Source organism: Telmatherina bonti (genome assembly GCF_933228915.1).
Source record: "Telmatherina bonti genome assembly, chromosome: 13".
In the NCBI taxonomy this organism is placed as follows: domain Eukaryota; kingdom Metazoa; phylum Chordata; class Actinopteri; order Atheriniformes; family Telmatherinidae; genus Telmatherina; species Telmatherina bonti.
This window is the reverse complement of record NC_136611.1, coordinates 39466171-39491041: the sequence shown is the minus strand read 5'-3', so window position 1 is coordinate 39491041 and position 24871 is coordinate 39466171. Positions and strand designations below refer to the sequence as shown.

At 44.2% G+C, this 24871-nt stretch overlaps 1 protein-coding gene across 1 annotated transcript in view; it reads left to right on the top strand.

Annotated features, from left to right (window-relative positions):
- Positions 1–24871, top strand: part of LOC306764584 (regulator of G-protein signaling 3-like) — a gene marked incomplete at both ends in the record, with an annotated part of 157519 nt that overhangs the window by 49149 nt on the left and 83499 nt on the right. The gene's annotated exons all lie outside the window — the stretch shown is intronic.

The window sequence follows — 24871 nt, the reverse complement described above, 5'->3', positions numbered from 1 at the left end:
TGTTTCAGGGTGTGTTCTATGTGTGTTTCTGGGTGTGTTCTATGTGTGTTTCTAGGTGTGTTCTACGTGTGTTTCAGGGTGTGTTCTACGTGTGTTTCTGGGTGTGTTCTACGTGTGTTTCTGGGTGTGTTCTACGTGTGTTTCAGGGTGTGTTCTACGTGTGTTTCAGGGTGTGTTCTACGTGTATTTCAGGGTGTGTTCTACGTGTGTTTCAGGGTGTGTTCTACGTGTGTTTCTGGGTGTGTTCTACGTGTGTTTCAGGGTGTGTTCTACGTGTGTTTCAGGGTGTGTTCTATGTGTGTTTCTAGGTGTGTTCTATGTGTGTTTCTAGGTCTGTTCTACGTGTGTTTCAGGGTGTGTTCTACGTGTGTTTCTGGGTGTGTTCTATGTGTGTTTCTGGGTGTGTTCTACGTGTGTTTCAGGGTGTATTCTACGTGTGTTTCAGGGTGTGTTCTACGTGTGTTTCAGGGTGTGTTCTATGTGTGTTTCTGGGTGTGTTCTACGTGTGTTTCAGGGTGTGTTCTACGTGTGTTTCTGGGTGTGTTCTACATGTGTTTCTGGGTGTGTTCTATGTGTGTTTCTATGTGTTTTCTATGTGTGTTTCTGGGTGTGTTCTACATGTGTTTCTGGGTGTGTTCTACGTGTGTTTCTGGGTGTGTTCTACGTGTGTTTCAGGGTGTGTTCTACGTGTGTTTCAGGGTGTGTTCTATGTGTGTTTCAGGGTGTATTCTACATGTGTTTCAGGGTGTGTTCTACGTGTGTTTCTATGTGTGTTCTATGTGTGTTTCTGGGTGTGTTCTACATGTGTTTCTGGGTGTGTTCTACGTGTGTTTCTGGGTGTGTTCTACGTGTGTTTCAGGGTGTGTTCTAGTTCTGTTACTTGGTGTGTTCTATGTGTGTTTCTATGTGTGTTCTACATGTGTTTCTGGGTGTGTTCTATGTGCGTTTCTGGGTGTGTTCTATGTGTGTTTCTGGGTGTGTTCTACATGTGCTTCTGGGTGTGTTCTAGTTCTGTTACTTGGTGTGTTCTATGTGTGTTTCTGGGTGTGTTCTACGTGTGTTTCAGGGTGTGTTCTACGTGTGTTTCATGGTGTGTTATATGTGTGTTTCTAGGTGTGTTCTACGTGTGTTTCAGGGTGTGTTCTATGTGTGTTTCTAGGTGTGTTCTATGTGTGTCTCAGGGTGTGGTCTACATGTGTTTCTGGGTGTGTTCTATGTGTGTTTCTGGGTGTGTTCTATGTGTGTTTCTAGGTGTGTTCTACGTGTGTTTCAGGGTGTGTTCTACGTGTGTTTCAGGGTGTGTTCTATGTGTGTTTCTGGGTGTGTTATATGTGTGTTTCAGGGTGTGTTCTATGTGTGTTTCTAGGTGTGTTCTACGTGTGTTTCAGGGTGTGTTCTACATGTGTTTCAGGGTGTGTTCTACATGTGTTTCAGGGTGTGTTCTAAGTGTGTTTCAGGGTGTGTGCTACGTGTGTTTCAGGGTGTGTTCTACGTGTGTTTCAGGGTGTGTTCTACATGTGTTTCAGGGTGTCTTTTAGTTGTGTTTCAGGGTGTGTTCTACATGTGTTTCAGGGTGTGTTCTACATGTGTTTCAGGGTGTGTTCTAAGTGTGTTTCAGGGTGTGTTCTATGTGTGTTTCTGGGTGTGTTCTACGTCTTTTTCTGGGTGTGTTCTACGTGTGTTTCAGGGTGCGTTCTACGTGTGTTTCAGGGTGTGTTCTAGTTGTGTTTCAGGGTGTGTTCTACGTGTGTTTCAGGGTGTGTTCTACGTGTGTTTCAGGGTGTGTTCTATGTGTGTTTCAGGGTGTTTTCTACGTGTGTTTCAGGGTGTGTTCTATGTGTGTTTCAGGGTGTGTTCTACGTGTGTTTCAGGGTGTGTTCTATGTGTGTTTCAGGGTGTGTTCTACGTGTGTTTCAGGGTGTGTTCTACGTGTGTTTCTGGGTGTGTTTCTGGGTGTGTTCTATGTGTGTTTCTGGTTGTGTTCTACGTGTGTTTCAGGGTGTGTTCTACGTGTGTTTCAGGGTGTGTTCTATGTGTGTTTCTGGGTGTGTTTCTGGGTGTGTTCTACATGTGTTTCAGGGTGTGTTCTACGTGTGTTTCAGGGTGTGTTCTACGTGTGTTTCTGGGTGTGTTCTACGTGTGTTTCAGGGTGTGTCCTACGTGTGTTTCAGGGTGTGTTCTATGTGTGTTTCAGGGTGTGTTCTATGTGTGTTTCTGGGTGTGTTCTATGTGTGTTTCTAGGTGTGTTCTACGTGTGTTTCAGGGTGTGTTCTACATGTGTTTCTGGGTGTGTTCTATGTGTGTTTCTGGGTGTGTTCAATGTGTCTTTCTAGGTGTGTTCTACGTGTGTTTCTGGGGGTGTTCTACGTGTGTTTCAGGGTGTGTTCTACATGTGTTTCTGGGTGTGTTCTATGTGTGTTTCTGGGTGTGTTCTATGTGTGTTTCTAGGTGTGTTCTACGTGTGTTTCAGGGTGTGTTCTACGTGTGTTTCAGGGTGTGTTCTACATGTGTTTTTGGATGTGTTCTATGTGTGTTTCAGGGTGTGTTCTACGTGTGTTTCAGGGTGTGTTCTATGTGTGTTTCAGGGTGTGTTCTACGTGTGTTTCAGGGTGTGTTCTATGTGTGTTTCAGGGTGTGTTCTACGTGTGTTTCAGGGTGTGTTCTACGTGTGTTTCAGGGTGTGTTCTACGTGTGTTTCAGGGTGTGTTCTACGTGTGTTTCTGGGTGTGTTCTAGTTGTGTTTCAGGGTGTGTTCTACGTGTGTTTCTGGGTGTGTTCTACATGTGTTTCAGGGTGTGTTCTACGTTTGTTTCTGGGTGTGTTCTAGTTCTGTTTCTTGGTGTGTTCTATGTGTGTTTCTGGGTGTGTTCTATGTGTGTTTCTAGGTGTGTTCTACGTGTGTTTCAGGGTGTGTTCTACATGTGTTTCTGGGTGTGTTCTATGTGTGTTTCAAGGTGTGTTCTATGTGTGTTTCTAGGTGTGTTCTACGTGTGTTTCAGGGTGTGTTCTATGTGTGTTTCTTGGTGTGTTTCAGGGTGTGTTCTACGTGTGTTTTTGGGTGTGTTCTATGTGTGTTTCTAGGTGTGTTCTACGTGTGTTTCAGGGTGTGTTCTACATGTGTTTCTGGGTGTGTTCTATGTGTGTTTCTTGGTGTGTTCTATGTGTGTTTCTGGGTGTGTTTCAGGGTGTGTTCTACGTGTGTTTTTGGGTGTGTTCTATGTGTGTTTCTAGGTGTGTTCTACGTGTGTTTCAGGGTGTGTTCTACATGTGTTTCAGGGTGTGTTCTATGTGTGTTTCAGGGTGTGTTCTATGTGTGTTTCTAGGTGTGTTCTACGTGTGTTTCAGGGTGTGTTCTACATGTGTTTCAGGGTGTGTTCTACGTGTGTTTCTGGGTGTGTTCTACGTGTGTTTCAGGGTGTGTTCTACGTGTGTTTCAGGGTGTGTTCTATGTGTGTTTCAGGGTGTGTTCTATGTGTGTTTCTAGGTGTGTTCTACGTGTGTTTCAGGGTGTGTTCTACATGTGTTTCAGGGTGTGTTCTACGTGTGTTTCTGGGTGTGTTCTACGTGTGTTTCAGGGTGTGTTCTACGTGTGTTTCAGGGTGTGTTCTATGTGTGTTTCTGGGTGTGTTCTATGTGTGTTTCTAGGTGTGTTCTACGTGTGTTTCAGGGTGTGTTCTATATGTGTTTCAGGGTGTGTTCTACGTGTGTTTCTGGGTGTGTTCTACGTGTGTTTCAGGGTGTGTTCTACATGTGTTTCTGGGTGTGTTCTATGTGTGTTTCTGGGTGTGTTCTATGTGTGTTTCTAGGTGTGTTCTACGTGTGTTTCAGGGTGTGTTCTACGTGTGTTTCAGGGTGTGTTCTACATGTGTTTCTGGATGTGTTTTTTGTGTGTTTCAGGGTGTGTTCTACGTGTGTTTCAGGGTCTGTTCTCTGTGTGTTTCAGGGTGTGTTCTACGTGTGTTTCAGGGTGTGTTCTACGTATTTTTCAGGGTGTGTTCTACATGTGTTTCTGGGTGTGTTCTATGTGTGTTTCAGGGTGTGTTCCACGTGTGTTTCAGGGTGTGTTCTACGTGTGTTTCAGGGTGTGTTCTACGTGTGTTTCAGGGTGTGTTCTAGTTGTGTTTCTTGGTGTGTTCTACGTGTGTTTCAGGGTGTGTTCTACGTGTGTTTCTGGGTGTGTTCTACATGTGTTTCAGGGTGTGTTCTACGTGTGTTTCAGGGTGTGTTCTACGTGTGTTTCTGGGTGTGTTCTACGTGTGCTTCAGGGTGTGTTCTACGTGTGTTTCAGGGTGTGTTCTATGTGTGTTTCTGGGTGTGTTCTATGTGTGTTTCTAGGTGTGTTCTACGTGTGTTTCAGGGTGTGTTCTACGTGTGTTTCTGGGTGTGTTCTACGTGTGTTTCTGGGTGTGTTCTACGTGTGTTTCAGGGTGTGTTCTACGTGTGTTTCAGGGTGTGTTCTACGTGTGTTTCAGGGTGTGTTCTACGTGTGTTTCAGGGTGTGTTCTACGTGTGTTTCTGGGTGTGTTCTACGTGTGTTTCAGGGTGTGTTCTACGTGTGTTTCAGGGTGTGTTCTATGTGTGTTTCTAGGTGTGTTCTATGTGTGTTTCTAGGTCTGTTCTACGTGTGTTTCAGGGTGTGTTCTACGTGTGTTTCTGGGTGTGTTCTATGTGTGTTTCTGGGTGTGTTCTACGTGTGTTTCAGGGTGTATTCTACGTGTGTTTCAGGGTGTGTTCTACGTGTGTTTCAGGGTGTGTTCTATGTGTGTTTCTGGGTGTGTTCTACGTGTGTTTCAGGGTGTGTTCTACGTGTGTTTCTGGGTGTGTTCTACATGTGTTTCTGGGTGTGTTCTATGTGTGTTTCTATGTGTTTTCTATGTGTGTTTCTGGGTGTGTTCTACATGTGTTTCTGGGTGTGTTCTACGTGTGTTTCTGGGTGTGTTCTACGTGTGTTTCAGGGTGTGTTCTACGTGTGTTTCAGGGTGTGTTCTATGTGTGTTTCAGGGTGTATTCTACATGTGTTTCAGGGTGTGTTCTACGTGTGTTTCTATGTGTGTTCTATGTGTGTTTCTGGGTGTGTTCTACATGTGTTTCTGGGTGTGTTCTACGTGTGTTTCTGGGTGTGTTCTACGTGTGTTTCAGGGTGTGTTCTAGTTCTGTTACTTGGTGTGTGCTATGTGTGTTTCTATGTGTGTTCTACATGTGTTTCTGGGTGTGTTCTATGTGCGTTTCTGGGTGTGTTCTATGTGTGTTTCTGGGTGTGTTCTACATGTGCTTCTGGGTGTGTTCTAGTTCTGTTACTTGGTGTGTTCTATGTGTGTTTCTGGGTGTGTTCTACGTGTGTTTCAGGGTGTGTTCTACGTGTGTTTCATGGTGTGTTATATGTGTGTTTCTAGGTGTGTTCTACGTGTGTTTCAGGGTGTGTTCTATGTGTGTTTCTAGGTGTGTTCTACGTGTGTCTCAGGGTGTGGTCTACATGTGTTTCTGGGTGTGTTCTATGTGTGTTTCTGGGTGTGTTCTATGTGTGTTTCTAGGTGTGTTCTACGTGTGTTTCAGGGTGTGTTCTATGTGTGTTTCTGGGTGTGTTATATGTGTGTTTCAGGGTGTGTTCTATGTGTGTTTCTAGGTGTGTTCTACGTGTGTTTCAGGGTGTGTTCTACATGTGTTTCAGGGTGTGTTCTACATGTGTTTCAGGGTGTGTTCTAAGTGTGTTTCAGGGTGTGTGCTACGTGTGTTTCAGGGTGTGTTCTACGTGTGTTTCAGGGTGTGTTCTACATGTGTTTCAGGGTGTCTTTTAGTTGTGTTTCAGGGTGTGTTCTACATGTGTTTCAGGGTGTGTTCTACATGTGTTTCAGGGTGTGTTCTAAGTGTGTTTCAGGGTGTGTTCTATGTGTGTTTCTGGGTGTGTTCTACGTCTTTTTCTGGGTGTGTTCTACGTGTGTTTCAGGGTGCGTTCTACGTGTGTTTCAGGGTGTGTTCTAGTTGTGTTTCAGGGTGTGTTCTACGTGTGTTTCAGGGTGTGTTCTACGTGTGTTTCAGGGTGTGTTCTATGTGTGTTTCAGGGTGTTTTCTACGTGTGTTTCAGGGTGTGTTCTATGTGTGTTTCAGGGTGTGTTCTACGTGTGTTTCAGGGTGTGTTCTATGTGTGTTTCAGGGTGTGTTCTACGTGTGTTTCAGGGTGTGTTCTACGTGTGTTTCTGGGTGTGTTTCTGGGTGTGTTCTATGTGTGTTTCTGGTTGTGTTCTACGTGTGTTTCAGGGTGTGTTCTACGTGTGTTTCAGGGTGTGTTCTATGTGTGTTTCTGGGTGTGTTTCTGGGTGTGTTCTACATGTGTTTCAGGGTGTGTTCTACGTGTGTTTCAGGGTGTGTTCTACGTGTGTTTCTGGGTGTGTTCTACGTGTGTTTCAGGGTGTGTCCTACGTGTGTTTCAGGGTGTGTTCTATGTGTGTTTCAGGGTGTGTTCTATGTGTGTTTCTGGGTGTGTTCTATGTGTGTTTCTAGGTGTGTTCTACGTGTGTTTCAGGGTGTGTTCTACATGTGTTTCTGGGTGTGTTCTATGTGTGTTTCTGGGTGTGTTCAATGTGTCTTTCTAGGTGTGTTCTACGTGTGTTTCTGGGGGTGTTCTACGTGTGTTTCAGGGTGTGTTCTACATGTGTTTCTGGGTGTGTTCTATGTGTGTTTCTGGGTGTGTTCTATGTGTGTTTCTAGGTGTGTTCTACGTGTGTTTCAGGGTGTGTTCTACGTGTGTTTCAGGGTGTGTTCTACATGTGTTTCTGGATGTGTTCTATGTGTGTTTCAGGGTGTGTTCTACGTGTGTTTCAGGGTGTGTTCTATGTGTGTTTCAGGGTGTGTTCTACGTGTGTTTCAGGGTGTGTTCTATGTGTGTTTCAGGGTGTGTTCTACGTGTGTTTCAGGGTGTGTTCTACGTGTGTTTCAGGGTGTGTTCTACGTGTGTTTCAGGGTGTGTTCTACGTGTGTTTCTGGGTGTGTTCTAGTTGTGTTTCAGGGTGTGTTCTACGTGTGTTTCTGGGTGTGTTCTATGTGTGTTTCAGGGTGTGTTCTACATGTGTTTCAGGGTGTGTTCTACATGTGTTTCAGGGTGTGTTCTACGTGTGTTTCAGGGTGTGTTCTACGTGTGTTTCTTGGTGTGTTCTATGTGTGTTTCTGGGTGTGTTATACGTGTGTTTCAGGGTGTGTTCTACGTGTGTTTCAGGGTGTGTTCTAGTTGTGTTTCTTGGTGTGTTCTATGTGTGTTTCTGGGTGTGTTCTATGTGATTTTCTGGGTGTGTTCTATGTGTTTTTCAGGGTGTGTTCTACGTGTGTTTCAGGGTGTGTTCTATGTGTGTTTCTGGGTGTGTTCTACGTGTTTTTCTGGGTGTGTTCTACGTGTGTTTCAGGGTGTGTTCTACGTGTGTTTCAGGGTGTGTTCTACGTGTGTTTCAGGGTGTGTTCTATGTGTGTTTCTGGGTGTGTTCTACGTGTTTTTCTGGGTGTGTTCTACGTGTGTTTCAGGGTGTGTTCTACGTGTGTTTCTGGGTGTGTTCTACGTGTGTTTCTGGGTGTGTTCTAACTGTGTTTCAGGGTGTGTTCTATGTGTGTTTCAGGGTGTGTTCTACGTGTGTTTCAGGGTGTGTTCTATGTGTGTTTCTGGGTTTGTTCTACGTGTGTTTCAGGGTGTGTTCCACGTGTGTTTCAGGGTGTGTTCTACGTGTGTTTCTAGGTGTGTTCTACGTGTGTTTCTCGGTGTGTTCTAGTTGTGTTTCTTGGTGTGTTCTATGTGTTTTTCAGGGTGTGTTCTACATGTGTTTCTGGTTGTGTTCTAGTTGTGTTTCTCGGTGTGTTCTACGTATGTTTCTCGGTGTGTTCTACGTGTGTTTCAGGGTGTGTTCTAGTTGTGTTTCTCGGTGTGTTCTATGTGTGTTTCTAGGTGTATTCTACGTGTGTTTCAGGGTGTGTTCTACATGTGTTTCTAGGTGTGTTCTATGTGTGTTTCTGGGTGTGTTCTAGTTGTGTTTCTTGGTGTGTTCTATGTGTGTTTCTGGGTGTGTTCTATGTGTGTTTCAGGGTGTGTGCTACATGTGTTTCTGGGTTTGTTCTACGTGTGTTTCTTGGTGTGTTCTATGTGTGTTTCAGGTTGTGTTCTACGTGTGTTTCCGGGTGTGTTCTAGTTGTGTTTCTCGGTGTGTTCTACATGTGTTTCAGGGTGTCTTTTAGTTGTGTTTCTGGGTGTGTTCTATGTGTATTTCTGGGTGTGTTCTATGTGTGTTTCTGGGTGTGTTCTACGTATGTTTCAGGGTGTGTTCAACGTGTGTTTCTGGGTGTGTTCTATGTGTGTTTCTGGGTGTGTTCTATGTATGTTTCTGGGTGTGTTCTACGTGTGTTTCAGGGTGTGTTCTACATGTGTTTCTGGGTGTGTTCTATGTATGTTTCTGGGTGTGTTCTATGTGTGTTTCTGGGTGTGTTCTACGTGTGTTTCAGGGTGTGTTCTATGTGTGTTTCTGGGTGTGGTCTATGTGTGTTTCTGGGTGTGTTCTATGTATGTTTCTGGGTGTGTTCTACGTGTGTTTCAGGGTGTGTTCTACATGTGTTTCTGGGTGTGTTCTATGTATGTTTCTGGGTGTGTTCTACGTGTGTTTCAGGGTGTGTTCTACGTGTGTTTCAGGGTGTGTTCTACGTGTGTTTCTGGGTGTGTTCTATGTATGTTTCTGGGTGTGTTCTATGTGTGTTTCTGGGTGTGTTCTACGTGTGTTTCAGGGTGTGTTCTATGTGTGTTTCTGGGTGTGTTCTATGTGTGTTTCTGGGTGTGTTCTATGTATGTTTCTGGGTGTGTTCTATGTGTGTTTCAGGGTGTGTTCTAGTTGTGTTTCAGGGTGTGTTCTGTGTGTTTCAGGGTGTGTTCTAGTTGTGTTTCAGGGTGTGTTCTACGTGTGTTTCAGGTTGTGTTCTATGTGTGTTTCAGACTGTTTTCTAGTTGTGTTTCAGGGTGTGTTCTACGTCTTTTTCTGGGTGTTTTCTATGTGTGTTTCAGGTTGTGTTCTAGTTGTGTTTCTTGGTGTATTCTATGTGTGTTTCAGGGTGTGTTCTACATGTGTTTCTAGGTGTGTTCTAGTTGTGTTTCTCGGTGTGTTCTATGTGTGTTTCTTGGTGTGTTCTACGTGTGTTTCAGGGTGTGTTCTACGTGTGTTTCAGGGTTTATTCTAGTTGTGTTTCAGGGTGTGTTCTATGTGTGTTTCAGGGTGTGTTCTACATGTGTTTCTGGGTGTGTTCTACGTGTGTTTCAGGGCGTGTTCTACGTGTGTTTCAGGGTGTGTTCTATGTGTTTTTCTGGGTGTGTTCTACGTGTGTTTCAGGGTGTGTTCTGGTTGTGTTTCTCGGTGTGTTCTAGTTGTGTTTCTGGGTGTGTTCTACGTGTCTTTCAGGGTGTGTTCTAGTTGTGTTTCTCGGTGTGTTCTACCTGTGTTTCTAGCTGTGTTCTATGTGTGTTTCAGGTTGTGTTCTACGTGTGTTTCAGGGTGTGTTCTATGTGTGTTTCTTGGTGTGTTCTATGTGTGTTTCTGGGTGTGTTCTATGTGTGTTTCAGGGTGTGTTCTACATGATTTACAGGGTGTGTTCTACGTGTGTTTCTGGGTGTGTTCTACATGTGTTTCAGGGTGTGTTCTACGTGTGTTTCAGGGTGTGTTCTACGTGTGTTTCTGGGTGTGTTCTACGTGTGTTTCAGGGTGTGTTCTATGTGATTTTCTGGGTGTGTTCTACGTGTGTTTCTGGGTGTGTTCTACATGTGTTTCAGGGTGTGTTCTACATGTGTTTCTGGGTGTGTTCTATGTGTGTTTCAGGGTGTGTTCTAAGTGTATTTCAGGGTGTGTTCTACATGTGTTTCAGGGTGTGTTCTACGTGTGTTTCTGGGTGTGTTCTACGTGTGTTTCTGGGTGTGTTCTACGTGTGTTTCAGGGTGTGTTCTACGTGTGTTTCAGGGTGTGTTCTACGTGTGTTTCAGGGTGTGTTCTATGTGTGTTTCTGGGTGTGTTCTACGTGTTTTTCTGGGTGTGTTCTACATGTGTTTCAGGGTGTGTTCTACGTGTGTTTCAGGGTGTGTTCTACGTGTGTTTCAGGGTGTGTTCTACGTGTGTTTCTGGGTGTGTTGTACCTGTGTTTCAGGGTGTGTTCTACGTGTGTTTCAGGGTGTGTTCCACGTGTGTTTCAGGGTGTGTTCTACGTGTGTTTCTAGGTATGTTCTACGTGTGTTTCTGGGTGTGTTCTAGTTGTGTTTCTTGGTGTGTTCTATGTGTTTTTCAGGGTGTGTTCTATGTGTGTTTCTGGTTGTGTTCTAGTTGTGTTTCTCGGTGTGTTCTACATGTGTTTCTGGTTGTGTTCTAGTTGTGTTTCTCGGTGTGTTCTACGTGTGTTTCTCGGTGTGTTCTACGTGTGTTTCAGGGTGTGTTCTACATGTGTTTCTAGGTGCGTTCTATGTGTGTTTCTGGGTGTGTTCTAGTTGTGTTTCTTGGTGTGTTCTATGTGTGTTTCTGGGTGTGTTCTATGTGTGTTTCAGGGTGTGTGCTACATGTGTTTCTTGGTTTGTTCTACGTGTGTTTCTTGGTGTGTTCTATGTGTGTTTCTGGGTATGTTCTACATGTGTTTCTTGGTTTGTTCTATGTGTGTTTCAGGTTGTGTTCTACATGTGTTTCCGGGTGTGTTCTAGTTGTGTTTCTCGGTGTGTTCTACATGTGTTTCAGGGTGTCTTTTAGTTGTTTTTCTGGGTGTGTTCTATGTGTATTTCTGGGTGTGTTCTAAGTGTGTTTCAGGGTGTGTTCTAGTTGTGTTTCAGGGTGTGTTCTGTGTGTTTCAGGGTGTGTTCTAGTTGTGTTTCAGGGTGTGTTCTACGTGTGTTTCAGGTTGTGTTCTATGTGTGTTTCAGACTGTTTTCTAGTTGTGTTTCAGGGTGTGTTCTACGTCTTTTTCTGGGTGTTTTCTATGTGTGTTTCAGGTTGTGTTCTAGTTGTGTTTCTTGGTGTATTCTATGTGTGTTTCAGGGTGTGTTCTACATGTGTTTCTAGGTGTGTTCTAGTTGTGTTTCTCGGTGTGTTCTATGTGTGTTTCTTGGTGTGTTCTACGTGTGTTTCAGGGTGTGTTCTACGTGTGTTTCAGGGTTTATTCTAGTTGTGTTTCAGGGTGTGTTCTATGTGTGTTTCAGGGTGTGTTCTACGTGTGTTTCAGGGTGTGTTCTATGTGTTTTTCTGGGTGTGTTCTACATGTGTTTCTGGGTGTGTTCTACGTGTGTTTCAGGGCGTGTTCTACGTGTGTTTCAGGGTGTGTTCTATGTGTTTTTCTGGGTGTGTTCTACGTGTGTTTCAGGGTGTGTTCTGGTTGTGTTTCTCGGTGTGTTCTAGTTGTGTTTCTGGGTGTGTTCTACGTGTCTTTCAGGGTGTGTTCTAGTTGTGTTTCTCGGTGTGTTCTATGTGTGTTTCTAGCTGTGTTCTATGTGTGTTTCTGGGTGTGTTCTACGTGTGTTTCAGGGTGTGTTCTACGTGTGTTTCTGGGTGTGTTCTACATGTGTTTCAGGGTGTGTTCTACGTGTGTTTCAGGGTGTGTTCTACGTGTGTTTCTGGGTGTGTTCTACGTGTGTTTCAGGGTGTGTTCTACGTGTGTTTCTGGGTGTGTTCTACGTGTGTTTCTGGGTGTGTTCTACGTGTGTTTCAGGGTGTGTTCTACGTGTGTTTCTGGGTGTGTTCTACGTGTGTTTCTGGGTGTGTTCTACGTGTGTTTCAGGGTGTGTTCTACGTGTGTTTCTGGGTGTGTTCTACGTGTGTTTCTGGGTGTGTTCTACGTGTGTTTCTGGGTGTGTTCTACATGTGTTTCAGGGTGTGTTCTACATGTGTTTCTGGGTGTGTTCTATGTGTGTTTCAGGGTGTGTTCTAAGTGTATTTCAGGGTGTGTTCTACATGTGTTTCAGGGTGTGTTCTACGTGTGTTTCTGGGTGTGTTCTACGTGTGTTTCTGGGTGTGTTCTATGTGTGTTTCAGGGTGTGTTCTACATGATTTTCAGGGTGTGTTCTACGTGTGTTTCTGGGTGTGTTCTACATGTGTTTCAGGGTGTGTTCTACGTGTGTTTCTGGGTGTGTTCTACGTGTGTTTCAGGGTGTGTTCTACGTGTGTTTCTGGGTGTGTTCTACGTGTGTTTCTGGGTGTGTTCTACGTGTGTTTCAGGGTGTGTTCTACGTGTGTTTCTGGGTGTGTTCTACGTGTGTTTCTGGGTGTGTTCTACGTGTGTTTCAGGGTGTGTTCTGGTTGTGTTTCTCGGTGTGTTCTAGTTGTGTTTCTGGGTGTGTTCTACGTGTCTTTCAGGGTGTGTTCTAGTTGTGTTTCTCGGTGTGTTCTACCTGTATTTCTAGCTGTGTTCTATGTGTGTTTCAGGTTGTGTTCTACGTGTGTTTCAGGGTGTGTTCTATGTGTGTTTCTTGGTGTGTTCTACGTGTGTTTCTGGGTGTGTTCTATGTGTGTTTCAGGGTGTGTTCTACATGATTTTCAGGGTGTGTTCTACGTGTGTTTCTGGGTGTGTTCTACATGTGTTTCAGGGTGTGTTCTACGTGTGTTTCTGGGTGTGTTCTACGTGTGTTTCAGGGTGTGTTCTACGTGTGTTTCTGGGTGTGTTCTACGTGTGTTTCTGGGTGTGTTCTACGTGTGTTTCAGGGTGTGTTCTACGTGTGTTTCTGGGTGTGTTCTACGTGTGTTTCTGGGTGTGTTCTACGTGTGTTTCAGGGTGTGTTCTGGTTGTGTTTCTCGGTGTGTTCTAGTTGTGTTTCTGGGTGTGTTCTACGTGTCTTTCAGGGTGTGTTCTAGTTGTGTTTCTCGGTGTGTTCTACCTGTGTTTCTAGCTGTGTTCTATGTGTGTTTCAGGTTGTGTTCTACGTGTGTTTCAGGGTGTGTTCTATGTGTGTTTCTTGGTGTGTTCTATGTGTGTTTCTGGGTGTGTTCTATGTGTGTTTCAGGGTGTGTTCTACATGATTTACAGGGTGTGTTCTACGTGTGTTTCTGGGTGTGTTCTACATGTGTTTCAGGGTGTGTTCTACGTGTGTTTCAGGGTGTGTTCTACGTGTGTTTCTGGGTGTGTTCTACGTGTGTTTCAGGGTGTGTTCTATGTGATTTTCTGGGTGTGTTCTACGTGTGTTTCTGGGTGTGTTCTACATGTGTTTCAGGGTGTGTTCTACATGTGTTTCTGGGTGTGTTCTATGTGTGTTTCAGGGTGTGTTCTAAGTGTATTTCAGGGTGTGTTCTACATGTGTTTCAGGGTGTGTTCTACGTGTGTTTCTGGGTGTGTTCTACGTGTGTTTCTGGGTGTGTTCTACGTGTGTTTCAGGGTGTGTTCTACGTGTGTTTCAGGGTGTGTTCTACGTGTGTTTCAGGGTGTGTTCTATGTGTGTTTCTGGGTGTGTTCTACGTGTTTTTCTGGGTGTGTTCTACATGTGTTTCAGGGTGTGTTCTACGTGTGTTTCAGGGTGTGTTGTACGTGTGTTTCAGGGTGTGTTCTACGTGTGTTTCTGGGTGTGTTGTACCTGTGTTTCAGGGTGTGTTCTACGTGTGTTTCAGGGTGTGTTCCACGTGTGTTTCAGGGTGTGTTCTACGTGTGTTTCTAGGTATGTTCTACGTGTGTTTCTGGTTGTGTTCTAGTTGTGTTTCTCGGTGTGTTCTACATGTGTTTCTGGTTGTGTTCTAGTTGTGTTTCTCGGTGTGTTCTACGTGTGTTTCTCGGTGTGTTCTACGTGTGTTTCAGGGTGTGTTCTACATGTGTTTCTAGGTGCGTTCTATGTGTGTTTCTGGGTGTGTTCTAGTTGTGTTTCTGGGTGTGTTCTATGTGTGTTTCAGGGTGTGTGCTACATGTGTTTCTGGGTTTGTTCTACGTGTGTTTCTTGGTGTGTTCTATGTGTGTTTCTGGGTATGTTCTACATGTGTTTCTTGGTTTGTTCTATGTGTGTTTCAGGTTGTGTTCTACATGTGTTTCCGGGTGTGTTCTAGTTGTGTTTCTCGGTGTGTTCTACATGTGTTTCAGGGTGTCTTTTAGTTGTTTTTCTGGGTGTGTTCTATGTGTGTTTCAGGGTGTGTTCTAGTTGTGTTTCAGGGTGTGTTCTGTGTGTTTCAGGGTGTGTTCTAGTTGTGTTTCAGGGTGTGTTCTACGTGTGTTTCAGGTTGTGTTCTATGTGTGTTTCAGACTGTTTTCTAGTTGTGTTTCAGGGTGTGTTCTACGTCTTTTTCTGGGTGTTTTCTATGTGTGTTTCAGGTTGTGTTCTAGTTGTGTTTCTTGGTGTATTCTATGTGTGTTTCAGGGTGTGTTCTACATGTGTTTCTAGGTGTGTTCTAGTTGTGTTTCTCGGTGTGTTCTATGTGTGTTTCTTGGTGTGTTCTACGTGTGTTTCAGGGTGTGTTCTACGTGTGTTTCAGGGTTTATTCTAGTTGTGTTTCAGGGTGTGTTCTATGTGTGTTTCAGGGTGTGTTCTACATGTGTTTCTGGGTGTGTTCTACGTGTGTTTCAGGGCGTGTTCTACGTGTGTTTCAGGGTGTGTTCTATGTGTTTTTCTGGGTGTGTTCTACGTGTGTTTCAGGGTGTGTTCTGGTTGTGTTTCTCGGTGTGTTCTAGTTGTGTTTCTGGGTGTGTTCTACGTGTCTTTCAGGGTGTGTTCTAGTTGTGTTTCTCGGTGTGTTCTATGTGTGTTTCTAGCTGTGTTCTATGTGTGTTTCAGGTTGTGTTCTACGTGTGTTTCAGGGTGTGTTCTACGTGTGTTTCTGGGTGTGTTCTACATGTGTTTCAGGGTGTGTTCTACGTGTGTTTCAGGGTGTGTTCTACGTGTGTTTCTGGGTGTGTTCTACGTGTGTTTCAGGGTGTGTTCTACGTGTGTTTCTGGGTGTGTTCTACGTGTGTTTCTGGGTGTGTTCTACGTGTGTTTCAGGGTGTGTTCTACGTGTGTTTCTGGGTGTGTTCTACGTGTGTTTCTGGGTCTGTTCTACGTGTGTTTCAGGGTGTGTTCTACGTGTGTTTCTGGGTGTGTTCTACGTGTGTTTCTGGGTGTGTTCTACGTGTGTTTCTGGGTGTGTTCTACATGTGTTTCAGGGTGTGTTCTACATGTGTTTCTGGGTGTGTTCTATGTGTGTTTCAGGGTGTGTTCTAAGTGTATTTCAGGGTGTGTTCTACATGTGTTTCAGGGTGTGTTCTACGTGTGTTTCTGGGTGTGTTCTACGTGTGTTTCTGGGTGTGTTCTATGTGTGTTTCAGGGTGTGTTCTACATGATTTTCAGGGTGTGTTCTACGTGTGTTTCTGGGTGTGTTCTACATGTGTTTCAGGGTGTGTTCTACGTGTGTTTCAGGGTGTGTTCTACGTGTGTTTCTGGGTGTGTTCTACGTGTGTTTCAGGGTGTGTTCTACATGTGTTTCTGGGTGTGTTCTACATGTGTTTCTGGGTGTGTTCTACGTGTGTTTCAGGGTGTGTTCTACGTGTGTTTCTGGGTGTGTTCTACGTGTGTTTCTGGGTGTGTTCTACGTGTGTTTCAGGGTGTGTTCTACGTGTGTTTCTGGGTGTGTTCTACGTGTGTTTCTGGGTGTGTTCTACGTGTGTTTCTGGGTGTGGTCTACATGTGTTTCAGGGTGTGTTCTACATGTGTTTCTGGGTGTGTTCTATGTGTGTTTCAGGGTGTGTTCTAAGTGTATTTCAGGGTGTGTTCTACATGTGTTTCAGGGTGTGTTCTACGTGTGTTTCTGGGTGTGTTCTACGTGTGTTTCTGGGTGTGTTCTATGTGTGTTTCAGGGTGTGTTCTACATGATTTTCAGGGTGTGTTCTACGTGTGTTTCTGGGTGTGTTCTACATGTGTTTCAGGGTGTGTTCTACGTGTGTTTCAGGGTGTGTTCTACATGTGTTTCTGGGTGTGTTCTATGTGTGTTTCAGGGTGTGTTCTAAGTGTATTTCAGGGTGTGTTCTACATGTGTTTCAGGGTGTGTTCTACGTGTGTTTCTGGGTGTGTTCTACGTGTGTTTCTGGGTGTGTTCTACGTGTGTTTCAGGGTGTGTTCTACGTGTGTTTCAGGGTGTGTTCTACGTGTGTTTCAGGGTGTGTTCTATGTGTGTTTCTGGGTGTGTTCTACGTGTTTTTCTGGGTGTGTTCTACATGTGTTTCAGGGTGTGTTCTACGTGTGTTTCAGGGTGTGTTCTACGTGTGTTTCAGGGTGTGTTCTACGTGTGTTTCAGGGTGTGTTCTACCTGTGTTTCTTGGTGTGATCTATGTGTGTTTCTGGGTATGTTCTACATGTGTTTCTTGGTGTGTTCTATGTGTGTTTCAGGTTGTGTTCTACATGTGTTTCCGGGTGTGTTCTAGTTGTGTTTCTCGGTGTGTTCTACATGTGTTTCAGGGTGTCTTTTAGTTTTTTTTCTGGGTGTGTTCTATGTGTATTTCTGGGTGTGTTCTATGTGTGTTTCTCGGTGTGTTCTATGTATGTTTCTGGGTGTGTTCTACGTGTGTTTCAGGGTGTGTTCTACGTGTGTTTCAGGGTGTGTTCTATGTGTGTTTCTGGGTGTGTTCTACGTGTGTTTCAGGGTGTGTTCCACGTGTGTTTCAGGGTGTGTTCTACGTGTGTTTCTAGGTATGTTCTACGTGTGTTTCTGGGTGTGTTCGAGTTGTGTTTCTTGGTGTGTTCTATGTGTTTTTCAGGGTGTGTTCTACATGTGTTTCTGGTTGTGTTCTAGTTGTGTTTCTCGGTGTGTTCTACGTGTGTTTCTCAGTGTGTTCTACGTGTGTTTCAGGGTGTGTTCTAGTTGTGTTTCTTGGTGTGTTCTATGTGTGTTTCTAGGTGTGTTCTACGTGTGTTTCAGGGTGTGTTCTACATGTGTTTCTAGGTGTGTTCTATGTGTGTTTCTGGGTCTGTTCTACGTGTGTTTCTTGGTGTGTTCTATGTGTGTTTCTGGGTATGTTCTACATGTGTTTCTTGGTGTGTTCTACGTGTGTTTCAGGTTGTGTTCTACATGTGTTTCCGGGTGTGTTCTAGTTGTGTTTCTCGGTGTGTTCTACATGTGTTTCAGGGTGTCTTTTAGTTGTGTTTCTGGGTGTGTTCTATGTGTATTTCTGGGTGTGTTCTATGTGTGTTTCTGGGTGTGTTCTACGTATGTTTCAGGGTGTGTTCAACGTGTGTTTCAGGGTGTGTTCTATGTGTGTTTCTGGGTGTGTTCTATGTATGTTTCTGGGTGTGTTCTACGTGTGTTTCAGGGTGTGTTCTATGTGTGTTTCAGGGTGTGTTCTAGTTGTGTTTCAGGGTGTGTTCTACGTGTGTTTCAGGGTGTGTTCTATGTGTGTTTCAGAGTGTTTTCTAGTTGTGTGTTTCAGGGTGTGTTCTACGTCTTTTTCTGGGTGTTTTCTATGTGTGTTTCAGGTTGTGTTCTAGTTGTGTTTCTTGGCGTATTCAATGTGTGTTTCAGGGTGTGTTCTACGTGTGTTTCAGGGTGTGTTCAACGTGTGTTTCAGGGTGTGTTCTATGTGTGTTTCTGGGTGTGTTCTATGTATGTTTCTGGGTGTGTTCTAGTTGTGTTTCAGGGTGTGTTCTATGTGTGTTTCAGGGTGTGTTCTAGTTGTGTTTCAGGGTGTGTTCTACGTGTGTTTCAGGGTGTGTTCTATGTGTGTTTCAGAGTGTTTTCTAGTTGTGTGTTTCAGGGTGTGTTCTACGTCTTTTTCTGGGTGTTTTCTATGTGTGTTTCAGGTTGTGTTCTAGTTGTGTTTCTTGGTGTATTCAATGTGTGTTTCAGGGTGTGTTCTACGTGTGTTTCAGGGTGTGTTCTACGTGTGTTTCAGGGTGTGTTCTAGTTGTGTTTCAGGGTGTGTTCTATGTGTGTTTCAGGGTGTGTTCTACATGTGTTTCTGGGTGTGTTCTATGTGTGTTTCAGGGCGTGTTCTACGTGTGTTTCAGGGTGTGTTCTTTGTGTTTTTCTGGGTGTGTTCTACGTGTGTTTCAGGGTGTGTTCTGGTTGTGTTTCTCGGTGTGTTCTAGTTGTGTTTCTGGGTGTGTTCTACGTGTCTTTCAGGGTGTGTTCTAGTTGTGTTTCTAGGTGTGTTCTATGTGTGTTTCTAGCTGTGTTCTATGTGTGTTTCAGGTTGTGTTCTACGTGTGTTTCAGGGTGTGTTCTATGTGTGTTTCTTGGTGTGTTCTATGTGTGTTTCTGGGTGTGTTCTATGTGTGTTTCAGGGTGTGTTCTACATGATTTTCAGGGTGTGTTCTACGTGTGTTTCTGGGTGTGTTCTACATGTGTTTCAGGGTGTGTTCTACGTGTGTTTCAGGGTGTGTTCTACGTGTGTTTCAGGGTGTGTTCTACGTGTGTTTCAGGGTGTGTTCTACGTGTGTTTCTGGGTGTGTTCTACGTGTGTTTCTGGGTGTGTTCTACATGTGTTTCAGGGTGTGTTCTACATGTGTTTCTGGGTGTGTTCTATGTGTGTTTCAGGGTGTGTTCTAAGTGTATTTCAGGGTGTGTTCTACATGTGTTTCAGGGTGTGTTTTACGTGTGTTTCTGGGTGTGTTCTACGTGTGTTTCTGGGTGTGTTCTACGTGTGTTTCAGGGTGTGTTCTACGTGTGTTTCAGGGTGTGTTCTACGTGTGTTTCAGGGTGTGTTCTATGTGTGTTTCTGGGTGTGTTCTACGTGTTTTTCTGGGTGTGTTCTACATGTGTTTCAGGGTGTGTTCTACGTGTGTTTCAGGGTGTGTTCTACGTGTGTTTCTGGGTGTGTTCTACGTGTGTTTCTGGGTGTGTTCTACCTGTGTTTCAGGGTGTGTTCTATGTGTGTTTCAGGGTGTGTTCCACGTGTGTTTCAGGGTGTGTTCTACGTGTGTTTCTAGGTATGTTCTACGTGTGTTTCTGGGTGTGTTCTAGTTGTGTTTCTTGGTGTGTTCTATGTGTTTTTCAGGGTGTGTTCTACATGTGTTTCTGGTTGTGTTCTAGTTGTGTTTCTCGGTGTGTTCTACGTGTGTTTCTCGGTGTGTTCTACGTGTGTTTCAGTGTGTGTTCTACATGTGTTTCTAGGTGCGTTCTATGTGTGTTTCAGGGTGTGTTCTAGTTGTGTTTCTTGGTGTGTTCTATGTGTGTTTCTGGGTGTGTTCTATGTGTGTTTCAGGGTGTGTGCTACATGTGTTTCTGGGTTTTTTCTACGTGTGTTTCTTGGTGTGTTCTATGTGTGTTTCTGGGTATGTTCTACATGTGTTTCTTGGTGTGTTCTATGTGTGTTTCAGGTTGTGTTCTACATGTGTTTCCGGGTGTGTTCTAGTTGTGTTTCTCGGTGTGTTCTACATGTGTTTCAGGGTGTCTTTTAGTTTTTTTTCTGGGTGTGTTCTATGTGTATTTCTGGGTGTGTTCTATGTGTGTTTCTCGGTGTGTTCTATGTATGTTTCTGGGTGTGTTCTACGTGTGTTTCAGGGTGTGTTCTACGTGTGTTTCAGGGTGTGTTCTATGTGTGTTTCTGGGTGTGTTCTACGTGTGTTTCAGGGTGTGTTCCACGTGTGTTTCAGGGTGTGTTCTACGTGTGTTTCTAGGTATGTTCTACGTGTGTTTCTGGGTGTGTTCGAGTTGTGTTTCTTGGTGTGTTCTATGTGTTTTTCAGGGTGTGTTCTACATGTGTTTCTGGTTGTGTTCTAGTTGTGTTTCTCGGTGTGTTCTACGTGTGTTTCTCAGTGTGTTCTACGTGTGTTTCAGGGTGTGTTCTAGTTGTGTTTCTTGGTGTGTTCTATGTGTGTTTCTAGGTGTGTTCTACGTGTGTTTCAGGGTGTGTTCTACATGTGTTTCTAGGTGTGTTCTATGTGTGTTTCTGGGTGTGTTCTAGTTGTGTTTCTTGGTGTGTTCTATGTGTGTTTCAGGGTGTGTTCTATGTGTGTTTCAGGGTGTGTGCTACATGTGTTTCTGGGTTTGTTCTACGTGTGTTTCTTGGTGTGTTTTATGTGTGTTTCTGGGTATGTTCTACATGTGTTTCTTGGTGTGTTCTACGTGTGTTTCAGGTTGTGTTCTACATGTGTTTCCGGGTGTGTTCTAGTTGTGTTTCTCGGTGTGTTCTACATGTGTTTCAGGGTGTCTTTTAGTTGTGTTTCTGGGTGTGTTCTATGTGTATTTCTGGGTGTGTTCTATGTGTGTTTCTGGGTGTGTTCTACGTATGTTTCAGGGTGTGTTCAACGTGTGTTTCAGGGTGTGTTCTATGTGTGTTTCTGGGTGTGTTCTATGTATGTTTCTGGGTGTGTTCTACGTGTGTTTCAGGGTGTGTTCTATGTGTGTTTCAGGGTGTGTTCTAGTTGTGTTTCAGGGTGTGTTCTATGTGTGTTTCAGGGTGTGTTCTAGTTGTGTTTCAGGGTGTGTTCTACGTGTGTTTCAGGGTGTGTTCTATGTGTGTTTCAGAGTGTTTTCTAGTTGTGTGTTTCAGGGTGTGTTCTACGTCTTTTTCTGGGTGTTTTCTATGTGTGTTTCTATGTGTGTTCTATGTGTGTTTCAGGGTGTGTTCTACGTGTGTTTCAGGGTGTGTTCTAGTTGTGTTTCAGGGTGTGTTCTATGTGTGTTTCAGGGTGTGTTCTACATGTGTTTCTGGGTGTGTTCTACGTGTGTTTCAGGGCGTGTTCTACGTGTGTTTCAGGGTGTGTTCTATGTGTTTTTCTGGGTGTGTTCTACGTGTGTTTCAGGGTGTGTTCTGGTTGTGTTTCTCGGTGTGTTCTAGTTGTGTTTCTGGGTGTGTTCTACGTGTCTTTCAGGGTGTGTTCTAGTTGTGTTTCTCGGTGTGTTCTATGTGTGTTTCAGGTTGTGTTCTACGTGTGTTTCAGGGTGTGTTCTATGTGTGTTTCTTGGTGTGTTCTATGTGTGTTTCTGGGTGTGTTCTATGTGTGTTTCAGGGTGTGTTCTACATGTGTTTCAGGGTGTGTTCTACCTGTGTTTCTGGGTGTGTTCTACGTGTGTTTCAGGGTGTGTTCTACGTGTGTTTCAGGGTGTGTTCTACGTGTGTTTCTGGGTGTGTTCTTCGTGTTTTTCAGGGTGTGTTCTACGTGTGTTTCTGGGTGTGTTCTACATGTGTTTCAGGGTGTGTTCTACATGTGTTTCTGGGTGTGTTCTATGTGTGTTTCAGGGTGTGTTCTACATGTGTTTCAGGGTGTGTTCTAGTTGTGTTTCAGGGTGTGTTCTACGTGTATTTCAGGGTGTGTTCTACATGTGTTTCAGGGTGTGTTCTAGTTGTGTTTCAGGGTGTGTTCTACGTGTGTTTCTGGGTGTGTTCTACGTGTGTTTCAGGGTGTGTTCTATGTGTGTTTCTGGGTGTGTTCTACGTGTATTTCAGGGTGTGTTCTACATGTGTTTCAGGGTGTGTTCTAGTTGTGTTTCAGGGTGTGTTCTACGTGTGTTTCTGGGTGTGTTCTACATGTGTTTCAGGGTGTGTTCTAGTTGTGTTTCAGGGTGTGTTCTACGTGTGTTTCTGGGTGTGTTCTACGTGTGTTTCAGGGTGTGTTCTACGTGTGTTTCAGGGCGTGTTCTACGTGTGTTTCAGGGTGTGTTCTATGTGTGTTTCTGGGTGTGTTCTACGTGTTTTTCTGGGTGTGTTCTACATGTGTTTCAGGGTGTGTTCTACGTGTGTTTCAGGGTGTGTTCTACGTGTGTTTCAGGGTGTGTTCTACGTGTGTTTCTGGGTGTGTTCTACCTGTGTTTCAGGGTGTGTTCTATGTGTGTTTCAGGGTGTGTTCTACGTGTGTTTAAGAGTGTGTTCTATGTGTGTTTCTGGGTGTGTTCTACGTGTGTTTCAGGGTGTGTTCTACATGTGTTTCTGGTTGTGTTCTAGTTGTGTTTCTCGGTGTGTTCTACGTGTGTTTCTCAGTGTGTTCTACGTGTGTTTCAGGGTGTGTTCTAGTTGTGTTTCTCAGTGTGTTCTATGTGTGTTTCTAGGTGTGTTCTATGTGTGTTTCAGGTTGTGTTGTACGTGTGTTTCAGCGTGTGTTCTATGTGTGTTTCTTGGTGTGTTCTACGTGTGTTTCAGGGTGTGTTCTATGTGTGTTTCAGGGTGTGTTCTAGTTGTGTTTCAGGGTGTGTTCTATGTGTGTTTCAGGGTGTGTTCTAGTTGTGTTTCAGGGTGTGTTCTATGTGTGTTTCAGGTTGTGTTCTAGTTGTGTTTCAGGGTGTGTTCTACGTGTGTTTCAGGGTGTGTTCTACGTGTTTTTCTGGGTGTGTTCTACATGTGTTTCAGGGTGTGTTCTACGTGTGTTTCTGGGTGTGTTCTACCTGTGTTTCAGGGTGTGTTCTATGTGTGTTTCAGGGTGTGTTCTACGTGTGTTTCAGGGTGTGTTCTATGTGTGTTTCTGGGTGTGTTCTACGTGTGTTTCAGGGTGTGTTCCACGTGTGTTTCAGGGTCTGTTCTACGTGTGTTTCTAGGTATGTTCTACGTGTGTTTCTGGGTGTGTTCTAGTTGTGTTTCTTGGTGTGTTCTATGTGTTTTTCAGGGTGTGTTCTACATGTGTTTCTGGTTGTGTTCTAGTTGTGTTTCTCGGTGTGTTCTACGTGTGTTTCAGGGTGTGTTCTAGTTGTGTTTCTCGGTGTGTTCTATGTGTGTTTCTAGGTGTGTTCTACGTGTGTTTCAGGGTGTGTTCTACATGTGTTTCTAAGTGTGTTCTATGTGTGTTTCTGGGTGTGTTCTAGTTTTGTTTCTTGGTGTGTTCTATGTGTGTTTCTGGGTGTGTTCTATGTGTGTTTCAGGGCGTGTGCTACATGTGTTTCTGGGTGTGTTCTACGTGTGTTTCTGGGTGTGTTCTACATGTGTTTCAGGGTGTGTTCTACATGTGTTTCCGGGTGTGTTCTATGTGTGTTTCAGGGTGTGTTCTACGTGTGTTTCAGGGTGTGTTCTAGTTGTGTTTCAGGGTGTGTTCTACGTGTATTTCAGGGTGTGTTCTACATGTGTTTCAGGGTGTGTTCTAGTTGTGTTTCAGGGTGTGTTCTACGTGTGTTTCTGGGTGTGTTCTACGTGTGTTTCAGGGTGTGTTCTATGTGTGTTTCTGGGTGTGTTCTACGTGTATTTCAGGGTGTGTTCTACATGTGTTTCAGGGTGTGTTCTAGTTGTGTTTCAGGGTGTGTTCTACGTGTGTTTCTGGGTGTGTTCTACGTGTGTTTCAGGGTGTGTTCTACGTGTGTTTCAGGGCGTGTTCTACGTGTGTTTCAGGGTGTGTTCTATGTGTGTTTCTGGGTGTGTTCTACGTGTTTTTCTGGGTGTGTTCTACATGTGTTTCAGGGTGTGTTCTACGTGTGTTTCAGGGTGTGTTCTGCGTGTGTTTCAGGGTGTGTTCTACGTGTGTTTCTGGGTGTGTTCTACCTGTGTTTCAGGGTGTGTTCTATGTGTGTTTCAGGGTGTGTTCTACGTGTGTTTCAGGGTGTGTTCTATGTGTGTTTCTGGGTGTGTTCTACGTGTGTTTCAGGGTGTGTTCCACGTGTGTTTCAGGGTGTGTTCTACGTGTGTTTCTAGGTATGTTCTACGTGTGTTTCTGGGTGTGTTCTAGTTGTGTTTCTTGGTGTGTTCTATGTGTTTTTCAGGGTGTGTTCTACATGTGTTTCTGGTTGTGTTCTAGTTGTGTTTCTCGGTGTGTTCTACGTGTGTTTCTCAGTGTGTTCTACGTGTGTTTCAGGGTGTGTTCTAGTTGTGTTTCTCGGTGTGTTCTATGTGTGTTTCTAGGTGTGTTCTATGTGTGTTTCAGGTTGTGTTGTACGTGTGTTTCAGCGTGTGTTCTATGTGTGTTTCTTGGTGTGTTCTACGTGTGTTTCAGGGTGTGTTCTATGTGTGTTTCAGGGTGTGTTCTAGTTGTGTTTCAGGGTGTGTTCTATGTGTGTTTCAGGGTGTGTTCTAGTTGTGTTTCAGGGTGTGTTCTATGTGTATTTCAGGGTGTGTTCTAGTTGTGTTTCAGGGTGTGTTCTACGTGTGTTTCAGGGTGTGTTCTATGTGTGTTTCAGAGTGTTTTCTAGTTGTGTTTCAGGGTGTGTTCAACGTCTTTTTCTGGGTGTTTTCTATGTGTGTTTCAGGTTGTGTTCTAGTTGTGTTTCTTGGTGTATTCTATGTGTGTTTCAGGGTGTGTTCTACGTGTTTTTCTGGGTGTGTTCTACATGTGTTTCAGGGTGTGTTCTACGTGTGTTTCAGGGTGTGTTCTACGTGTGTTTCAGGGTGTGTTCTACGTGTGTTTCTGGGTGTGTTCTACCTGTGTTTCAGGGTGTGTTCTATGTGTGTTTCAGGGTGTGTTCTACGTGTGTTTCAGGGTGTGTTCTATGTGTGTTTCTGGGTGTGTTCTACGTGTGTTTCAGGGTGTGTTCCACGTGTGTTTCAGGGTCTGTTCTACGTGTGTTTCTAGGTATGTTCTACGTGTGTTTCTGGGTGTGTTCTAGTTGTGTTTCTTGGTGTGTTCTATGTGTTTTTCAGGGTGTGTTCTACATGTGTTTCTGGTTGTGTTCTAGTTGTGTTTCTCGGTGTGTTCTACGTGTGTTTCAGGGTGTGTTCTAGTTGTGTTTCTCGGTGTGTTCTATGTGTGTTTCTAGGTGTGTTCTACGTGTGTTTCAGGGTGTGTTCTACATGTGTTTCTAGGTGTGTTCTATGTGTGTTTCTTGGTGTGTTCTATGTGTGTTTCTAGGTGTGTTCCACGTGTGTTTCAGGGTGTGTTCTACGTGTGTTTCTAGGTATGTTCTACGTGTGTTTCTGGGTGTGTTCTAGTTGTGTTTCTTGGTGTGTTCTATGTGTTTTTCAGGGTGTGTTCTACATGTGTTTCTGGTTGTGTTCTAGTTGTGTTTCTCGGTGTGTTCTACGTGTGTTTCTCGGTGTGTTCTACGTGTGTTTCAGGGTGTGTTCTAGTTGTGTTTCTCTGTGTGTTCTATGTGTGTTT